General features: G+C 32.8%; 1 protein-coding gene, 5 non-coding genes and 1 pseudogene across 6 annotated transcripts in view; 2 read left to right on the top strand and 5 right to left on the bottom strand.

Moving 5' to 3' along the window:
* The window catches only part of LOC105152304 (uncharacterized), a 327,635-nt gene that overhangs the window by 282,268 nt on the left and 26,097 nt on the right, over positions 1-19,270 (bottom strand). The gene's annotated exons all lie outside the window — the stretch shown is intronic.
* On the bottom strand, positions 9,419-9,537 carry LOC147909218 (5S ribosomal RNA). Its single transcript, XR_015545813.1, has one exon. It is a non-coding gene; the product is annotated as a 5S ribosomal RNA (ribosomal RNA).
* Positions 9,976-10,094, bottom strand: LOC147909217 (5S ribosomal RNA). Its single transcript, XR_015545812.1, has one exon. It is a non-coding gene; the product is annotated as a 5S ribosomal RNA (ribosomal RNA).
* On the bottom strand, positions 10,535-10,653 carry LOC147909216 (5S ribosomal RNA). The gene has a single exon (XR_015545811.1). It is a non-coding gene; the product is annotated as a 5S ribosomal RNA (ribosomal RNA).
* LOC147909215 (5S ribosomal RNA) lies at positions 11,206-11,324 on the top strand. Its single transcript, XR_015545809.1, has one exon. It is a non-coding gene; the product is annotated as a 5S ribosomal RNA (ribosomal RNA).
* On the bottom strand, positions 15,136-15,254 carry LOC147909214 (5S ribosomal RNA). The gene has a single exon (XR_015545806.1). It is a non-coding gene; the product is annotated as a 5S ribosomal RNA (ribosomal RNA).
* Positions 15,961-16,079, top strand: LOC147909213 (5S ribosomal RNA; annotated as a pseudogene).

Genomic DNA, 19,270 nt, shown 5'->3' with positions numbered 1-19,270 from the left:
GATCTCGTAACAAACGCATTCAATTCCTGACTCATCCGATCAGCGTCGGACACCTAACGTTCACCATTATTGTCCCGTCACAATTCGCAAATGCTCGAGCCGTGTAAAAATAATGCACACGCATCCTCGCGGAATGTGCACACAAGAGAAAACGTCCTACGACGAACCTCGGAATGTTGGAGGCGTTCGGGGCGTGCACTCCTGCATTCTTACATTATGCGAGTGTGGCACGAGAAGTGCCGCATTACCTACCACTCCCGAAACTCCGAAAGTTTGGTGCGACCGACCCACTTTATTGCCGATAAATAATCCAATCACGACCTCTTCACAACGCTCGTTTAATGCTCCTTTCACCCTCATCGAAATGTCTCTTGCGCACCCAAACTCACGATATGCAGAAATGTCTTGAACTGCGACGATCAAAGCAAATCGCGATCCAGGCTTTAAAAAGTGAAGTACTTAAACAAATCAATTATTCATTAAAAAATATTACAGCACGTTCTAATTAAACGTAGCTTATCACAGTAATGACAATGCAAACTATATATTGTATTATTCATAAATAACTCTGTAGAAGGAAAGAGCATCCAGCAAGTCATTCCTCATCGCTCAATATATTGCACATTTTAACACATATTGACTCCTACAATACATTGACAATAATGGGATTTCGGCACAAAGGATTTGAATGTTGGAAACTACGATCGGCAGGCTGCGATACAAATCTGCGACTAGTCCAAAACTAATCGAAACGTCGGCGTTTGCATGACCTATAAGTGACCGTAATTCGTCCGCGAGAGAGAGAGAGAGAGAGAGAGAGAGAGAGAAACGCTGAACTTTAAAGTTCATCATGGACTCAATTTTATCGGGTGAAGTTCGTAGAGGGGATTTGTAGTTTCGTTTGTCCTGTTTAGCCTTGAGTCGATTGCAGATCACGAGAGGATCGCGAATTGCCGAAATATTCAAGGGAAAGATTGTGAATAAAATGTTAGAAAACAAAAAGAAACGAGGGAGGGGGGGGGGGGAGAGAGAGAGAGAGAGAGAGAGAGAGAGAGAGAGAGAGAGAGAGAGAGAAAGGTGGTCGCGACAGGGCTCGTAAGAGTAGAAGTATACGACAGGAAAGTGAGAGGAGGTGGTATCTGGTCGGCCTTGAGGCCTTTACAAGGAACATTTCACTTACAAAGAACATCCGAGCGGTGTCCTGACACCGGGATCGTACATTTTGGCCACGAACGACGAAAGGGAAGATGAGAAGGAGAAAAAAAACGAAAGCGATTACTTACGAGCAACAGGATTAATGCTATTCTTAGAAGTCTGAGAAGAAAAGAAAATGTCATAGGTAAAACAAGACGTTTCGACCTAACAAACATTCGCAGGATTCTAGTAAAAAAAAATTGACATTTAAAATAAGCTACATACACTGACAAAAAAATGGTAATGATTGTAATTATCATAATGTATATATAGAGATTAGCCATTTAATTCGCTCTTTCATCCACAAGTCTTAATTCCGAAAGACTGACATTGAATCGATGAAAAGATATATAAATGTGATAAACAACAAGCAGTAACATCACAGCAGACGTAATAATCGGAGGGATTTCAAAAGATAGAACGAAGACAACAATATGAAGATACACATGCACATTCGCGATTGTACGTGTATGAGCAATACTTTCACGACAGCCAGAGCCTACGTAAGATTCTAATCGTGAATCGGGAGTGATCTCCCGGTTCACCGGTCATCCTTGATCGCAACGACATTCTATCAGGAATTTCCCGTTTCTCTCGACCTCCGTCGTTATTGCCGGTACTTCCCGCCGGTCAGTCGCAGCGAAATCGTTATCGTTATTGCGGAAGGAAAGTAACAAATATACGGTTTCTCATTAACGAACGAAAAAAAAAACATCGAACGAAAAATTTCGATGTCGCTATTTATAATTTCTCATCGCGCGAAGCTCTTTACCGTCACGATTTATTGTCGCTGTTATTATGGCAAAGGTTAAACCTGACTTCATCTTCGAACATTATCCATTCTCTGAATGTTTCTTTGTCTATGGATTCCCGAGTGAATTTAAGACGTCTTTTCCTTGGTGAAGATTATATGGTATATCATCTTTGTCGGTTATATGGTATATTAATTTTTTTATTTTTAATATTAAACACTTTAGTAATTGCGGTTTAAGAATTTATATTCCATAAAATCAAAATCTTAGAATAGGATTTACTGCACCTGATTTTTGAATGATTTTATGGAAATAAAAAATTTAGATACTGACCTGAAAATAATTGTGGACTGTCAAAATAATTATTCACGACAGTCAAGGTAAAAAGTTTTGATGTCTTAGCAACTTCGTCCAATAATTATTTTGATGAGGTCCAACAAGTTTTCAGATCTATATTTACCTAAATTTTTAGATATTTCAGCAAAATTGTTCTTTCTGTGTGAAAAAAAAGCAAAAATTTGTTATTCATTTCTAAATCTCTATCTGCTAGTATATAATGATGAAACATTGTAATAAATATTGTATATATGAATATTCAATTCCATTGCATATATTATATATAATCAATTACATAACTAAATGTCTGAGATAGTCACAATATGCGACTTTTAAGTGTAAACAGAAATAACCGTGGGCAATGCAACAAGTCCCATGTTAACCTTTCGATAATGTCGTAGAAGAGATCGCAGGTATAATCATGCTTGTATGTCTATTTTTTTAAACATCTGTCTAAACCTCTCTATGTAGACTATGGCATATTTCATAAGTTTCTTATTTTTAAGAATAGTTTCCTCAAAGAAAAATGACACCAGAAAAATGATAAATTAAAATAGGGATAATTTTAAAGGTAACACCAGCTTAAAATTAATTTTTACGTTATTTTTAAAGAATATGGAACAAGCAATTTATGATTAAAGTTGATTCTCTTCTGAACAATTTAATATTTTTTAAGCTTGCGCCATTTTTCTTGTGGAATGCGATATTAAATGTTATTCTAAAGTATCAATTTTTGCGCTGAACACATACTAAATACTTAAATAATAATCTAAAATTCTCTTAAATCTTTGAATACTTCATTACTTTGACTTTTATTGTCATTGTGTTATTTCAAAATGTAATCTAAAATAAACATAATAATTACCGATACAAGAAAACGTGACAAACGTGACGACGAACGCATGCATCTCTACAACTGCAATTGCATTCACTGTCGCCGACAAAATGTCATTGCAACATAAGGAAACGATTATGGAAGCATGGTATATGCATTATAACACAGCGTATTGCACAAATTGTAACTGTAACTGTAGTGCATATCCTCCAAGAGCGAATAAGTGTGTTTGTCGATTACATGCGCACTATAGCAGCTCATAATTACATTTCATTTGCGAACATAAAGGAGAGTGTTGCGCTAGAAAGAGATATCCTAATATATCATTTCTCGCGAAGCTATGGATTACACAAGACACCACATCAAGATGATGTGCGAATAGGTTCATCTCTCAGGATGATATAATAATGAGATATTATCTACTACTTGACGAGAAATATTGGCGAGAGCGAACGCAGGAAGTATAAAACATAAAGTATTATAGTATACTGATGAAATAATATTAGCTGGTTATAAATAGATGAAAGCAAAGATGTACAAAAAATATTACAAAAAAAAACATTTCATTTTTTGTATACAAATAAAATAAAACAGAACAAAATAACAACACATAATGTCACGACAAAATTCTAATTGTGTAAAAGAATTACTTGAGATTCATCGTTTGATTTTTTTGCTGTAAAACAGAATCTGGAAATTCTTGTTCTACACTTTTCTTGATATGACAACTGGCGTTGTAACATTACTTTATGAAGCATCTTCACATATAAAAGAACATGTTTATTTAATTACAACTCTCGACTGTTGAATTTAATGTCAGCTAGATGTAACTCTGCGTTTTAAGAATATTATTGAATTACTGAAGATGGCCAGATTGTGGCCGAAACGTTTAATGTTTTAATTTATATAATAATAATTAAATATCACAAACTATAACTTGTGCTGTGGTTTTTTATGCTCTTATTTTTTATATGTTTTAATATTAGAATCACGTTAGTTTTCAAGATATATTTTAAAAACAATAAAAAGTGCTGAAAGAGATGGAATGTTTTGACCAAGTTAATCTTCCTCATCCACATCTAATAAATAATATTAATAAATAAGACTATTATTAGGTAAATATAAAATATATATAAAATAAAATAAATATACGATAAAACAAAATTATTTTATACGCACAGTAATAATTTTTTACACTAAAAAATGAAAGTTGAAATATGGCGTGTTAACTTCGTGAGTTTAGCATGACAATTCCCCAGAAAATGAAAAATATTTTCATTTTTAGCTTATAATTTCTGTCAGTACTGCTTGAGTTGTATCAATATACGTAATTTAAAAGCAAAATTCCAACAATTATCACTTTTAATAGACTTGAAATGCGCAGAAGACATTACTTGGGAAAAGAAAGTGTCGTGCCAATAATTTATTGCAATTCCAGCGACATTTCTCATTAGTTCTAGCAGAATCCATTGTTAATTAGAACATAATTCTGTTCACTTTGTTCTGTTAACTTATAAGACGTAAATAAATCCTTTTATATTCAAAAGTATGCAACACATTGAAGAATCGCGTGTCACGTGTTTCTGGTTGTTCGATTAATCAACCTGGTATCAAACTTTAGAATCACGAACAGGATGTCTCCGTTTGCTAACAGCTTTCCTGTCTCGATTGAACGCGTGTCAATAAGAAAAAAGCGTGACAAGTGTCGTTGACGTTTACGGTAGTAGCAAGTAATAAGGCTTGCGATTCGATCAGTTAATATCGCGATCAAGCAAAATCAATGAACGATAATAACGCCGGGCCAGCGGTAAAGTAAAATGAAATATCGTGCGGTAGAGAGGAAGTTGAGGGGAAGAGGAAGAGACTTTCTCTCTCGGGCGGAGAGGAGATCCTTATTCACTTTCCCTGATATCGTATCCGTCCACGCGCACTCAACGTGCAGGACCAACAACGCGAGACCAGCTAAACGATAGCACTGAAAGAAAAATTTTTGGTATTTGCAATAAAATTGCATATTACTGTAATTATGATTATTACTGTTATACTGTTAGCAGTAATAACTGTATGTATGATTCAACAAATATATACATATAGTTGGCAATAAAAAATGAAATATGATTGGCTCAAAAAAGTGATTACAAATTATAATTAAATTATAGTAACTGCAATTTTTATGGATAATAATTGTAATTATAGCAATTATCTATTGCTGCATATATTTGTTATTATGACAATAATCATGATTATAAAACACGTAATTATAATTGCAAATTTTTCTCTTTTTAATGCGGGGAAAATACGCTATATATCACCAGATTACAAAATAGAATAAATTTGATGAATCCGGAAAAATCTGACGCGATGCAGCATATCGTCACGCAACTATATGCGAGAAAGCAGAAATTGAAAGAAGCTGTTCGAAGCACCATGACAAGATCATAATTGTTAAACCGGCCAGTTATCTAACGATGAGTGCAGCGATAAATCCGAATACTTGACTATTTATGCTTATTTGATTTTTTATCCAATTCCTTGCGCAACTTTTTATATTTAAATTTACAACAAATTGTAAATTACAATAAATACAATACAATGCGAATCGTAACGGAAAGTACGATGCCGTTCTCGAAGAATACGATGCATTCGAGGCGATATTGAATTAACATATCGATATAAGAAAAAGCGATGCAAACACGAGTGACAGTATAATTATAACGTTTTCACCGGCACACCGCGATTGATATTGGGCGCCCACGACATGTAGTACTACGTATCGCATGTATATATGTGTGTATATCTGTATATTGTGTGTATCAATGTTAAGGTCACCAACAAGATATCCCAGAATTATCACCAGTAAAAAAATGACGGAACGTTTCATATCGTTATTTAGAATCTGCTTTCATTAAATATAAGAGTGATATAAGAAATTTTATTGCTACATAATGTTAATATTAATAGCGTTGTAATTGTATTAATACACTTTCCTTGTCTTTATCATGTTCCTTAAATAATTTAAGTTATCGGTTACTTGTATCTCAAGACATTCCACCTGACTTAAAATTATCTGCAAAAAATAATGTTCTTATAATTTTATTAATACATTTCGCTTGTCTTTATCATGTTCTTTAAATAATTTAAAAAGCTATCATTATACTTAAATACACATTACTTACGTTATCCTATAAATATTTAAAAAAGCTATCATATCGATTATCATTTTATCTTACGCAATACATTCCATCTAATCCAACATTAACATTAAAGAAAAAAATGTTTTTACCTGACTAATCTTTGTCAAAAATGTCAATTCATTTCTTTATGTTATTCTTATATCTGCAGCAAAAATTTGAATTATTTTTATTAAAATATACTTGAGCCGGTATTCAGTCGATTCTTACTTTAAAAATATTTTAAGTATAATATGCATCTCAAGATATTAAGGCAGTTGTCTACTTGATTCATGACATCCTAATATTATACTTAAGATAGTCTTAAATATAAAATCCAATATGAATACCGCCCTTAATTTATTAATTTTTTACCCTTATTAATTTTTTGTTTTTTGTTAAATTATATCATTTTGGTTCCTCAAAATTAATTAGTGCCTTTTAATTAACATAAATTATAAATAGATCTTACAGATCCAACATTAATAACTGTATTATAAATTTTGATGTCCGGAGGATTAAATATAGAATGATGAAAAACAAAAAGAAATTTCATTGCAACGTTATTTAAGGGTATATTTAATGGCGTTATAATTTCATTAATATCATTAATACATTTTTCTCGGCTTTATCACGTTCCTTGAATAATTTTAAGTTATAATTATTGGTTTTACCCAAAACGTTCCACCCGACTTAAAATTAACTGAAGAAAAAAAAGTTCTTAATCTTAATTTACATCATTTTAAATTATTATATTTTAATTACAGAAGTGTGAAAACGAAAGAGAGAATCAGAGAATTATTTATAATCAAACAATTATCAATACTTTCACGTTGAAGATAGCTTCCATTATTCATAGTTTAACTTTCAATTGGCTCATTCTTAGATAGTTATGCGATTCTGGCTCCCTGTGTTCGCTATGCATATAACGAAATGTAGAACTTCGCGATCGTCATGATGCAAAGTAGGTCAAGTTGATATCCGGTTTCGCGAAACCGGAATGCCCGACTGCGTGCCAGATCTTTCTCTACAAGCGATTCTCGAACGGGATGCATTTCATAAAGCGATAGCGCGCATTAGATGCATTATGAAATATCCATCACAGTCGAAAAGAAAGGAAAAAGTACTCACACAACAACTTATTTCCTCAAAAAATTTAGAAGTTTCTCTTTTAAATCTTACGAGATATGTAACGTTTTCTGCTCGGATAGAGAATAATACATACCGTTTTCACCAGACATGTATGTAGATTAACGTTAATTTCAGTTCAACTTATTCCTCGTTTTTCTCTCATTCTTAAAAGCAAGAAGAAAAAGAAGAGTAAATTAAATGAAAAATCTTATTATAATATAATAAAAACGATATAGACGAAGAGATAATTAAAATGATGAAGATAATTATATCACTATTTAACTTTCAATTTCTCGAATAGTAATAAGTAATGTTCTTTTATAATTCTATTCCGTTTCTTTTATCTACGAACATTTTCTGTTCAGATATTAATGCCGGTTTCCACTAATATTGAGATTAACTTTAATCTCAATTCAAATTATTCTTCATTTTTTTTAATTCTTATATAGAACTAGAAAAAGAACGATAAATAATATTTCGAACCGAAATTAAAGTTAATTTAAATTAGTGGAAATGAGCATAAAAGTAAGACAAATAAATAAAGAATAATCTTATAATATATAATAATAATACATAATAAAAACAGTAGATTAAAATGACGAGAATAATTATATCGTTATTTTATTTTCTCTCTCGAACAGTAATAACGTTCCTCTTATAATTCTATCCTGTTATTTCTTTTACGAGCGAGTAATGTATCGTCATTACATAAGGAAACTCAACGATAGATTCTTCGAAGACAAAGAGAGAAATAAATTATAAAAGATATACGTTGCGGATGTGTGCTTTCATGCGTACGTTATGCCGAAGACGGACATGTCTCGTACCGGTTTCCCATAAGCTCGTTGATAAATGCGCGTTTGCAAATGGGAAAACACAAGGATTATTTCCGAGATATGCGTACGTTATTAGTCAACATACGCTAACGCCAGGCGAGAGAGTATCGAGACAAACGAGAAAGGAAAATGCCTGGACCGGTCGATCTCGATAGAGAGAAAAAGAGAGAAGGAGAGAAGCAAGTGGGAGGTACTTTCCATGAAATTCCTTTGGGCGCCTCGACGGATTTCATCATCGCTGTCTCGTCTCTGCTCAAATCGAAATCGAAAACACTTTATTATCATTATTCGCAAATGCCGTATCTCTTCACTAACGATTTATTTGCGGCAGACAAACTCTCGACTTAGCTGTGCAAAAAAATGGATGAAAGTAAGTTAAAATTTATTTGATATGAATTTGGTAAGAATATCGTAAGTTTCCTAAAATCGAAATCGTCATTCAGTTGAAAAAATGTATGAACTTACACCTTATTCTTTATTTTGTTTTTTTAATATCAACAAGCAAATAATTAATAGACAATGTATGACGGGCGTAAACTTGTAATTTGTTTTATAAAAATATTCCTTTAAACTGAAATCATCATTCGATCGAAAATAATTTTCTGCCTTATATCATATTTTCTAATTTGTTTTGTGAATTTTGGCACACAAACTATTAAAAATTTATAGAACATGGTTGGTAAAGCAATGGACTATTCTATCGTACCAGTGATTTTTGCCAATATAATGCCATTGCCTTCACGTCTTCATTAATATTTATGCGGGCGATAGAAACTCCGATTCTTTTCTGTCCTTAACATTGAATGAGTTAGTCGTATCCGATATTCTAGATATGCGAGAAGATATTTTTCAAGATTTCACTTCGACATATCGCATTCGCGAAAGCTTTACAAAAAAATAGAATTCTATAAGAAAGAACATATTTACACGCAATCACGCTATTGTCAATCGTAAAACGAATTAACAATCATCTTGTTAATTTGTTTTCAATTAACATTTTATTAATTGAAACATTAATTAGCCTTTTTTATATCAAAATTAAACCTAAAAATAAAATCAAAACAGTTGTATTTCAATAGATGTCCTAAGTAACATTTGGATTTAAAATCTAATTATTCAGGTATTTATGCTAATTATGTTCAAAACAAAAAATAAAAAATTAAGAGACAACATCACACGGTGTTCCCAAGCGGTCACCCATCCAAGTACTAACCGTGCTCAACGTTGCTTGACTTCAGTGATCAGACGAGAACTGGTAGTTTCAACGTGATTTGGACGTTGTCTGATTACCTAAATTATTTAAGAATAGTTTTCATTGATTTTATGGCTTGTAAGGTTTATTCACATCACATGTTCCAACATGCTCCAATATGCTTCTATAACTCTTACTCACTCTAATATCTCATAATCACGAGTCTTCTTTACTTTTATTTTCAAGACATACTGTATGAATGAACACGAAAGATAAATGAGCTTGTATTGAAATATTCCATTAAGAAAATTGATTTTTATTATTATATACGTTACAAGTATTACAAAAATACAAATAAAAATATAAAAGTGGAATGAATTAAAATTTTAATAAGAGGATTAATAATTTACGTTAATAATATTAGTAACAAAAGATAAAAAAATATAATTTTGTATCTGTTACACATTCATTTCGTTTTTTTACAACAAAATGTTAATTTGTTTTATGATTGGCAAAAAATAAAAAATTGAGACAACATCACACGGTGTTCCCAAGCGGTCACCCATCCAAGTACTAACCGTGCTCAACGTTGCTTGACTTCAGTGATCAGACGAGAACTGGTAGTTTCAACGTGATTTGGACGTTGTCTGATTACCTAAATTATTTAAGAATAGTTTTCATTGATTTTATGGCTTGTAAGGTTTATTCACATCACATGTTCCAACATGCTCCAATATGCTTCTATAACTCTTACTCACTCTAATATCTCATAATCACGAGTCTTCTTTACTTTTATTTTCAAGACATACTGTATGAATGAACACGAAAGATAAATGAGCTTGTATTGAAATATTCCATTAACAAAATTGATGTTTATTATTATATATGTTATAAGTATTACAAAAATACAAATAAAAATATAAAAGTGGAATGAATTAAAATATTAATAAAAGTATTAATAATTTACGTATTAATAATATTAGTAACAAAAGTTAAAAAAATATAATTTTATATCTATTACATTCATTTCGTTTTTTTACAACAAAATGTTAATTTGTTTTATGATTGGCAAAAAATAAAAAATTGAGAGACAACATCACACGGTGTTCCCAAGCGGTCACCCATCCAAGTACTAACCGTGCTCAACGTTGCTTGACTTCAGTGATCAGACGAGAACTGGTAGTTTCAACGTGATTTGGACGTTGTCAGATTACCGAACTTATTTAACTCCTCTTTTACTGCAAAAAAAATATGAAAGTAGACAAATATTTCGCTAGCTAAATTTTTATTACAAATAATGAATGTGATTGCGTGCGTGCGCGCGTGTGTGGAACACGCTACGTACTTACCTTAAGAATTTTCAATTCGAATACTGTTATACTGAATAGCAGCAAGAGTCTGGTTACCGTACCGCTCAATTAGACATAAAAAAAATGTCTTTTTTTTAATTTGTTTGCGACATTATAAAAAAATGAGCAACTATGTATAATTGTCCCTGAAATAAACTTAATACATACATACTAGTTCTCGTCTGATCACTGAAATCAAGCAACATTGAGAATATTTCAATACAAGCTCATTCACCTTTCATATTCATTCATACGATATGTTTTGAAAATAAAAGCAAAGAAATAGACTCGTGATTAGATGAGATATTAAAGTAGGAGTTGTAGAAGCATATTGGAACATGTTGGAACATGTGATGTGAACAAACCTCACAAGTCAAAGAAAAACTATTCTTAAATAATTTAGGTAATCGGACAACGTCCAAATCACGTTGAAACTACCAGTTCTCGTCTGATCACTGAAGTCAAGCAACGTTGAGCACGGTTAGTACTTGGATGGGTGACCGCTTGGGAACACCGTGTGATGTTGTCTCTCAATTTTTTATTTTTTGCCAATCATAAAACAAATTAACATTTTGTTGTAAAAAAACGAAATGAATGTAACAGATACAAAATTATATTTTTTTATCTTTTGTTACTAATATTATTAACGTAAATTATTAATCCTCTTATTAAAATTTTAATTCATTCCACTTTTATTTGTATTTTTATTTGTATTTTTGTAATACTTATAACATATATAATAATAAAAATCAATTTTCTTAATGGAATATTTCAATACAAGCTCATTCACCTTTCGTGTTCATTCACACGATATGTTTAGAAATAAAGAAGTAGACTCCTGCTTACAGAGAAAGCAAAGTTTGTAAAAGTGAATCCGAACTGAAAACGACACAAACTATACCTTATTGGTAGTAACAGCCGGTTATTGGCTACACGCCATTTGCTGTGATGTTTTTACATTTAATCGATCTCGTTTGATGGCCAGCTGCAAAGCATGCGACTATTCTAAATGCTGACTTCTTTGGCGAATCGCCATCGTCTGCTATACTTTTACATGAATTAATCACGCTGCTTGTTTCTCGACAAAATACATGCGATTAAAATACTTTCTACTTGTGACTAGAAACCTTTAAAGATGCCATATATTTCGCTCATATTATAATTTTGCATACAATGTAATAATACATTGACAAAAATGTTTAGTTGAATATGGGCGAAGCAAAAAATTCTAATTCTCGTTCATTTCTGATTCTCAGAAGATCAAAGCGGATAATCACAATTTGCATCACTGTGCAATATGCATAGCATACTTAAATTTTGAATTTAATGAATATTAAACAAAAAAAGAACGTTTTCTTTTTGATGTATACAAAATACTTAAATAAAACAATCACGTTAAAACAATGTTATTGAAAAAAACATCAATGTCACCGAAACACGCGATATGCAGTATCGCTCTCGCAAGTTCGTCAAGTCACGTCGAAATTATGAAGCATATGCACGTACATGTAAGCGGAATCTGCATTGAATTGTAGATTTAGACAATGTATAAAAAGACGCAGAATATAATAATCTACATGCTATAGGAATATTCAATGCAAATTTAGTAAAGTCTAGTAAAAGCCTCTTCTAAAATGCAGAGATAGAAAGAGCTTTGAAATCTGAGATAGAAAGATCTTTGAAAGCTAAATAAGGTTAAAGAATGTTATTAATCTCTTATGTTTTATTATAGAAAACACCGTTTCGCAAAAAACATCTTTTGACTTCTTTTATCTCAATTATCCTAAAATATATCAATTTAAAAACCTAAAATATTATGTTTTTTTAAATATTCTGTAACATACACATCCAATACTGATGTGTTAATTAGAAACTTCTGATGATAATCTTCTCGACAGCAAATGTTTCTTAGAGAAAATATAAATAGACAGTACGTATCAGAAATGGAGCAATTCCATCAGAATCTTTAAACTGAAAGTACTTTCCAATTGAGAGGAAGAAAATATAGATTAGAAGATGAAATGCTTCATATTATATGATTGAGGGCATATAACAATATCATAAAGGTTATTTACCAATTATCTATCAGCGAATTATCTACAATTAGACTTTTTAATTCTAGGTCCAATACGAGATAAATATCTCACCTACTTCCTGAGAAAGTGCTTTCGCATCTACATTCCACATTCGCATATCTATAATTATGATTGTGACCGAGATCCTCTCATGGAAATCGTTTTAGAGGCTACATCGATAGCTTATTTCATCAGCTTCTGGTTTAAACATTTGACAAGGAAACGCGAGAAACAAGAAAGAGAATCGCAGATAGAAAACAGGCTTTTCACTGTCTCGGTAAATCGCAAATATTAAAAATGTCTGATCCTCAGTGGCGCCAAGAATTCCAGTCAGGTATTATGCGAGCTATAACTGCTTTTCGAAAGTATACTGGGAAAACGTCGGTTGGTCCTTTAAAGGTCGATTGGGATGCAGCGCGCGAGTTCCGCGAAAGTGCAGTCAAGGTTCTCCGTTTCCCGCAAACATACTGGTAAATGTATCTCGATATATATTCTGTTAAAATGTGTGCACCAACGACCTCGGCTCGAAGAGACACGCGACCGAGATCGAGAACCGTTCCAAAGCGGCGCTGGCAATCTGCGGGAGTTCCTTCCATCAAAGATAGAAAGGAAAATAGCACGTCACTCTTATGGATCGAGATGCAAAGTGCATCGGGTCGTTTCGCATGTCTTTTAGAATCCACGAAGTATCTTTCTAAATAAAGCGGAAAATAAAGTTGAAAATAAAGATCATCTCTTTCACTAAGAGAAAAATATTTGGTATTGTCTATGACAATAATTGCATAATAAAATAATTATAGTTAGGAACTTAATTTTTATAATTATTATTGCTATAATAATATTATTATTATTATTATTTATGTAGTTCTATAAACCAAAAAGAGAGAATATGGCTGTCTTCAATGTATTATCAAAGATAAAAACATTATTGACTGTTTAAAAACTTTGAACAGTCTTCTTTTTTATTAACAGTAAATGTGAACAAATAAATAATTCAAAAACAATTTGTAAAACGAAATTTTAACTACTTCCTTTTATGATAGACTGTTTCGTTGCCATTAATTGTCCGTCCATTCACGTTTTTTGCTACTTTGCTCTGATGGACGTCAAGAATACGCTCGACGTGATTTGATATCGGCAATAAAACAGCCGCGAGACAAGCGACAGACGGAAATTTCACTTGTACGAAAGGTCGTCCCTGAAATTTCTCAACTTTTTTCTTCGTTCGCGCGATTTCTTTGCTCCAACGCGATCTCGGTCAGTCAGGGATCATTATTATTCGACAAGGTCGCCGGACATGAGCGAGTTTCACGTGCTCACAGAAGTAAGTTCGCACACGGCAGTCAACGGCCGACCGTATTTAGCCTTCGACTCGCATATATGTAGAAGGTCCGTCGTTGCAGCGGATATCGCACGCGCTGCGATGAATGACAATCGCCTCCAAGTTCCAAGATTCAATGCTTAGATATATTTTATAATCATATACACTACAAGTGCCTTTCCGTTATCGAAAGAACATTTTAAAAAACATATCCTGCATCAAGATGTTCATAAATTGAAATTGAATTGTTGTTGTTGAGGTTAGAAAATTAAATAATGCTAAGTAATAATTAAGAAAATTAGCATTCCCTAATATAAGCTTAAAAAATAAGAAATATAGAAAGACTTTTCAGTACTAAATAAAAGACAGTATTAAATAAAATCGAATTAAATAAAAAAATTAATTTTGTCCTTTTTTACATCTCAGCGAACAAATTAATGTCATCATTTTAACATCATTTTGACATTAAAATAATGTCAGCTTGTTTGTTGGGACGTGTCAAAATTATATCTGAAATATTTGTTATATAATGCATATGTAACACAAAGCAGATGTGTTACTTTTTTTCAGTAATTCCATAACATACATAGCGTATGTTATTCCAACACAGAATAATATTCAGTTTGTGCTGAGAACATACTTGAATAATAAATCGGATAACACAGACGTAATACACAACTGATGTAACACACTTTATAATTTCGGTAACACACATATATGTGTTGTAAAATGCGTGACTTATAAGTAAAACGTATCAAATAAATGAATTTAATGCGAATCGATCATTAGATACTCGATATTCCGATCGGTAGCGGTAGTTAAGTATTCAAAAAATATTTATAAGGCGGAACAACATTTAATAATAATTTATTCGTCTAGAACTCAATGTAAAATAACTGATGCAGTATATTCTTCTTCTAACTTAGCAAAAATAAAAAAATAAGAGGCAACATCACACGGTGTTCCCAAGCGGTCACCCATCCAAGTACTAACCGTGCTCAACGTTGCTTGACTTCAGTGATCAGACGAGAACTGGTAATTTCAACGTGATTTGGACGTTGCCCGATTACCTGACTATCTAGAAATGGTTTTGTTTAATTTTGTAACTTGTGAGGTTTGTTCATGTCACATGTTCCAATATTATGGTTTTATCACAACTGCTACTCTAATATACTTATTAGAATGAATAGAAACTTTGGTGGGAGCATGTTGGAGCATATTGGAGCATGCAACGCAAACAAATTTATAATTATCTTCATATTTTTGTTTTTTTATGCAGCAATATAATAAGCAACGTTATAATGCTTATAACATTGCTACATAAAGAAATAATATTATGAAGGCAATAGAATTACAAAGCCAAACAAAATTATTCTCACACTCTGGATTTTGATGAGAACTGGTAGTTTCAACGTAATATAATACATTGCCAAATTACTTCACTTATTTGAGCAGAGTTTCGCTTTATTGTTTCGGTTTATGATTCTATTGCCTTCATAATTTTATTTCTTTATGTAACAATATCATAAGCATTGTTACATTGTTCATTACATTGCTACATAAAAAAACAAAAGTATGCAAACAATGATAGGTTTGTTTGCGTTACATACTCCAATATGCTCCAACATGCCCCTACCATAACTCCTTCTCACTCTGACAAACATATTAAAGTGAGTAGGAGTTATGATAAAAGTACGTTGAAGCAATTGTGATATGAACAAATCTCACAAGTCATAAAATCAAAAAAAACCATTTAACTTAGGTAGTCGGACAACGTCCAAATCACGTTGAAACTACCAGTTCTCGTCTGATCACTGAAGTCAAGCAACGTTGAGCACGGTTAGTACTTGGATGGGTGACCGCTTGGGAACACCGTGTGATGTTGCCTCTTATTTTTTTATTTTTGCTTAATAGATCTGGAAAAGGCATTTGATACAGTACAGGTAGAAGGATTCATATATCTGTGTCTAAAAAATAAAAAAATAAGAGCCAACGTCACCGTGTGATGTTGCCTCTTATTTTTTTATTTTTTGCCAAGTTGGAAGAAAATCCTACAAAGTAAAAATGATTTTATTGCAGATACAATCGAAGCAAGCTATGAGATATTATTACGTTAATTGACAATATTATGATTTATTTCTTGCTTTGGTATTTGTCATTCTCTGCTAAATAAAAATATATCTTGCGGGCAGAGTGTCGAAAGATTCGTTATAACTCTGATATTGTATTCTTATTGCAAATGTGGCTTGCAGCGAAATAGGAGCTGAGCTGTAAGTTTAGGCAGGTTTTCGTGGCACTGTGGTTAGTCCTCTTGCGAAAAGAGGTGAAGATTGTATATTCCGCGGTTATATTGACGGCAGCAAAGTAACGATGTTCTATACAGTTGGATTCCTACTCTCTCACTCACGGTTGCTTCACTATTCTTGCCGGACGAGTAGACGAGATATCACGATTTGAATATTGTTTTACGAACTTTCTGCGCGACGATCCGTTCCATTCAATGCACAATGCTATGTTCAAATATTACGTTCGCCTACGTGGCGAAGAGTTTGTTCCAACAATTGAACTTTACGTTATGTCACCCCATTCGCGGTGTAATAGCGCGGCAAAAAAGATATTGTTCTCTTGCGTTTCACGTGCCTGCCTATTCGAGGGGCGCGCACGGGTGCTCTCCTCGCTGAGAGAAAGTCTCATAGATACATATATACGTATACATGCATATACACACGCCATACATACTTGTACATATGCATCAGTTGCTTACACGTGTATATGCCTACGGCGAATCACTGTTTCTCTGTCCACGTATCTCTGTAAGTATAAGTAGTTACTGAAATACTTGACTGAAGAATCCGATCAATGATTCGACTCATAATTTATACTACACATTAATCAATTATCTTGACCAATTATCATACCTGAGAAGCAGAAAGATTTTTGTTCAAAATCTCAAATTTTCAATCAATGTTTTATAAAATTGCATCATAAATGCCTTTTACGTAAAATTTCACTTTTAAATTTGTGTTTTTGAATTCATTTCTTTCCACTTTATAAATAAAAAAAAAATCAACGTTCAGACTTCGTTAAGCACACAGCTTGTACACAAACAATTTTGTTACAACTAATCTCGTCATACCATCGAAAACTAGTGGTAAAGAAGGCGGGTTCAGAAGAACATTAGCAAAATCGACAATAAGAAACACAAGAGAAAGAAGAGCATCCCGATACCGGAATTTCAGCAAAGCCATGAGCATCATGAACAGTTTCGTTAATAATGTGTTTGAGAAAATTGCTGCTGAGGCATCAAAATTTGACGCACTACAAGAGATCGATGATCACATCTTGTGAGATACAAACTGCAGTAAGGCTTCTTTTACCTGGAGAATTGGCTAAGCAATTTTATTGCTGAAGTATTTAAAAATTTAGCTACATATAGATCTGCAAATAATTTTGTTGAGTCATCAAAATAATTACTCAAGCATAATAACAGAGTCAAATATAATAAGCAATGCTGCATAATTTTTAATTTTACATAACAACTAATTTAAGCGTCCTATAATTATTTTGATGGCATAACAAAATTATTTTTAAATCTATGTCTATGCGATTTTTTGAACTCTATGCGTTTTATTGTTATTGATGCCGATATAACTTCAGTCACGCATTTATCATACTGCAACAGTTAACGGATTGACTATAAATAGAAAGGATGGTTTTGCTGAAATATTTAAATTTAGCTATATGTATATGTTAAGAAATCTAATAAAATATCTCTACTTTTATTCCCTCCCTACTTTTATTTTTCCCCCCCTACTTCACTCTTTCATCGCGCTAACAATACCTCGTGTTTAGGAGATTTCGAATATTAACGACTAACGTTTCCCTTAAATGTCGTTCTTAATACAATTTCCAAAAAACAACCGTCAATACGACCGTTCGATATTCTCCACACTCATTCGCGGATTATCATGACCTGATCTGATCCTAATGGATCGACATTCTTCTTGCGCAACGAGACGCAAAGACCTTTAATGCCACAACTACCTTCTGGTTCTGACGCGACGCTGCGGGCTGGATAATTTATACGGCTCTCGGTTTCACTGGACCTTGACACCTACGGTGACAATCGGTGAGCATCATCTTTGTAAATTATTGTTAGAAAAGTCTTACATGATTTCTCGCCAACAATTACATAAATCACATGTGATAATCTCTACGAATCAAATCCCGACGTTAACTAGATTTCTTGAATCGTTTCGTCACTGATTTAAGTACTAGTTGAAGTTCTAATTTTAGAACTTATTGAAGCAACACATTTCAGTAAAAATTATTCTATGAGATTGCAATACAACTGACATAGTTCTGATTTCTCAAATAGAATAATCAAATAAAGTAAGAAAACTTTATTTTAAAAAACCAGGTGAAAAAATTCTATATAGGAAATTCATATAAAATTCCATGTGATTCCCAATAATTATTTGGACCAAAAATCTATATCTTATGTGAATTCCTATATAGATTTTTATATGGATTTTCATCGCGCGTATGAATTTCTATATGGATTTGAAATATTTTATGTTTATATAGTTTTCTATAGATTCCCATAAGAATCCATTAGAAATGTTCAACCGGGAAGTTTCTGAGAAAATACAGAAAATATTCTCATGTCAAGAAATAAATTAATACTCTACAGATAAATTTGTAATCTATTTGCAACTCTCGTGGAATAGCGATAAAAGTGGAACGTGGCGAAGAAATAGAATCCACGAAGAGATATCTCTTTGCTGAGTGTAGGAGGAAGTAAAGATGCTGCAGTGGCTTATGCAATGGCCGCAATAAAGATTATCGATCCTTTCAAGCACGTTTCGCTCTTGGTATCTGTGGCGGAACTACGCTTCGCTGGTTGTCGCGAGGAAGAGACCGACTCGTCAAAGAGCGATTCTACATTTCATGGTCTCGTGCCCCTTTTCTTATTTTGTCACCGTTCTACGAAGATCTTTTTGACGTGATCGGCTCCGCATTTCTAATGCAAGAACCGCCTTTTCGATGTACTTGAAGTGATTCAGGCGAAATTGCATA

Source organism: Acromyrmex echinatior, chromosome 7 (assembly GCF_024713525.1).
Source record: "Acromyrmex echinatior isolate Ae372 chromosome 7, ASM2471352v2, whole genome shotgun sequence".
Classification (NCBI taxonomy): Eukaryota; Metazoa; Arthropoda; class Insecta; order Hymenoptera; family Formicidae; genus Acromyrmex; species Acromyrmex echinatior.
Note: the sequence above shows the minus strand (reverse complement) of the source record. Positions and strands in the feature narration are given on the sequence as shown.